A 3,133-nucleotide genomic window follows, 5' to 3' on the forward strand; every position below is an offset into this window, starting at 1 on the left:
TGCCCGTCCCCGCCGTCCCCGCCGCCGCTCCGGGGGAAGGAAGTCGGGGAGGAGGCGGGGCCGGAAAGGGGCAGCAGCGGCCGGGCGGGCGCAAGGGCGAGGCGGGCGCGGTCCACGTCCCGGGCCGCGTCACAGGCTCGGCGCGCAGCCCGCGCTCTGCCCGGCGACCGTTAGGGCCTGAGCATCTGCCACGCGCAGCACAGGCGACTGGCCGGGGTGGCCGAGCCGCCCGGGCCGCTCACGGGCCCTGACTGCGTGGCCGTCCGAGGCTGGCCGTCCGTGGTGGTGGTGTTTGCTTTCCCGTCTGGATCTGCCGTCCGCTACTTAGAGCTATTGCTATAAATTGGAGCTATGTGTGACTGCAAGACGACCCAAAGAATCTAGTCCGTGAATCTGAGACGGGCAGGAAGTGAAACGTGGCTCTGCTCTCTGGAATGAGCCCGCCGTGTGGCAGCGTCCTCGCGGGGCTGGCGGCCGCTGGCGGCTTGGGGCAGCAGCCGGGCTCCGGCGGGGGCGCTGTGCCTCGGAGCTCAGATGCCTCGAAGCTGCGTTTGCATCTGCGCTTCGCCTGACCGGCTGAAAGTTTCCACTCAAAATGTGTGGAAGGGCCCGAGGTGCTGGCTGAAGCCTGCCAGCCCTCTTCATCCCTTACCACCGCACACGCACCCCTTTTGGTATTCCCCTGCTAACGTTTGTCCACTGAGATTGTGCACATAATCGGTTAGAAGATCAGAAAAGCAGGACACAGAGCTGTAGGGAAAGACCATCGGTGACATTTCTGAGGTCCTATGTCCCAAAAAACTAAACCTGATTTTCCTGGACTTCATTACCCTCTTCCGACGTCTGGCCCCTGACACTGGTTCCAGCACAGAGAATGACAAAAGAACGCCATTCTGTTTCCACATGGGGCTGGAGGGTACCGTCAGCGCTCCATAAATAATAGCTACCGTCCTAATCATGAGTTCTGATCTGCACATCCCAGATCTGAACTGCTAATCCAAACAAAAGCTTGTTAACTATATTAATTTAGCCTAACGGAGGAAGAATGATGAGAATAAACAGTTGGTTCTATCTAATTTCTCACTACAGCAGACACATTATTCTTCATCTCTTGGTCCAGCTTATAGATTCAATAATTAAATTATGTACTGCTCTTGGTGGATGCCGGGAAAGCAAAAAAGAAAAATACTTCATCGTTAACTATAGATTTTTTTTCCCTGATAAGACTCAGGCTTGAAAGAGCCACATAGATTAAGATGATGATTTTTAATGTCAAGTCCGATTTACTTGGCTGTCTTGTTGCCACTAAAAATGTATTATTACATCCTGAGCCCTGGATTTCCCTCCCCCTCCCAAATCCACTGCTTGGTCTTTGTCACACTTTGTCACACTCGTCTATAGTCTTTGGGTCTTCGCAGATCCATTTCTCTTCCTACCAACCTATGACCAATACATCACCAATTGCTGCTGGTACTTCAACCACAGCGTCGTTAAGCTTTTTTCCTTCCTCTGCTCAGTAAAGACTGTCATACATAATTTAGTTACTTCTCATCATTCTCCATTTTGGTCAACTCACTCACTCCCCTCTGCAATAAATCCAAGCTCCTGCTTGCTGCAAACACATTACCCTGAATGTTCCTGCATTTCACCGAAAGTCCCTCGTCTTAAAGATGACTTCATTCATAATACAGGAAACCCTCCTGATTCAGTTTCACAACTTGAGGTTTCAAATACTCTGCACCTACAGTGAGAGCAGGCAGCCAATGGGGAAAAAAATTACATCCCTCAGTATATCCTGCTCATTAACACTTTGTAACTCCAAGTGTGACTGTAGGTGTTAAATCTCTTGTTAATACCTTGTATTTTGGTTTATAATTGAGGCTCTTTCTCCACCTACCACAGATACAGAGGTTCGTTATGTTTTCAGCCATACCTAGATTGTGTTTCCTTGAGCAAGGAGAGGGCGCTTCCATGGGTTGAACACGGTCGGCACATTTGTAAGGACTCTTGTCAAAGGCTTTGGCTTGGCCCTCCTATTTACAGGACTGCAGGGTTATGTGTGTCTGATCTAGAGGATAACCTAGAATATATTTCCGTATGTCGAAGGTGGGGGGGGGGTCCCAGATTGAAAAAACAGAAGTCCAGGTGACATTCTTCTGGGGCTCCCTCAGAAGGGGCGTTGATGGCATTTGTGGATGTCTGCCCTACCAAGATGCCACTTGCCACTTCTCCCGCCACCTCTGCCTGCCAAGGTAAGGAGGTGACCTGTAACTGGGAGTCTGGAAAGTCGCCAATGTGTACATCAAGTTTGTCATAAGAGAAAAGACACAAGCCTTGGAGTCAGACCAGACTTTGAACCCTGGTTCGACTTCTTACCACCCAAGTGACCTTCAGAAGAAACTTACATTCTTGGAGTCTGTAAAATCAACAACATTCATTCAGTCATTTTTAATTCTCTACTGTGTGCTAAGTGCTGCAAATGTCGTAAAGAACAAGATAAACCAATTCTTGCCCTCACTGTACTCCCCCACTCCAAATAAATGCAGAATAAATGAACCTCCTTGCCGGCCCAGTGAACAAGTAAATGTAAGTTGCCTGTTGGAATATCTTTGCTCTTAATTTGGTGATTGCCACAACCAAAAACTTCTTTTCATAACTCAACAACTGCACTTAGAGGCAAAGTACCACTTCTGCTGTTTTTCAAAGGAATAATTATGTATGTTTCCGTGCTGCAGTCCAAACTAGGGAGAATGGTTTAAACCTTAAGTGAGGGGTGACTGCAATATCTGTTAAACCACAAAAATGTCAATAAAAATTCTAGAAAAAAATTAAATATGTAGTCTTGTTAATACAGTATAGGTTGAGTATCCATAATCCAAAAATCTGAAACGAAAATCCTCCAAAATCTGAAATTTTTCGAACACTGATTTGATGCCGAGAGTGGAAAATTCCCCACCTGACCTCATGTAATAGGTGCACAAAATTATTAAGAACTTATATAAAATTATTTTCAGGCTATGTGTATAAGGTGTATATTAAACATAAAAGAAGTCCGGGTGTGGTGGCTCACGCCTGTAATACTAGCACTCTGGGAGGCTGAGGCAGGCGGATTGTTTGAGCTCAGGAGTTCGAG

The sequence above is a fragment of the Propithecus coquereli genome, unplaced genomic scaffold (genome assembly GCF_000956105.1).
Source record: "Propithecus coquereli isolate 6110/MARCELLA unplaced genomic scaffold, Pcoq_1.0 Scaffold543, whole genome shotgun sequence".
Lineage (NCBI taxonomy): Eukaryota > Metazoa > Chordata > Mammalia > Primates > Indriidae > Propithecus > Propithecus coquereli.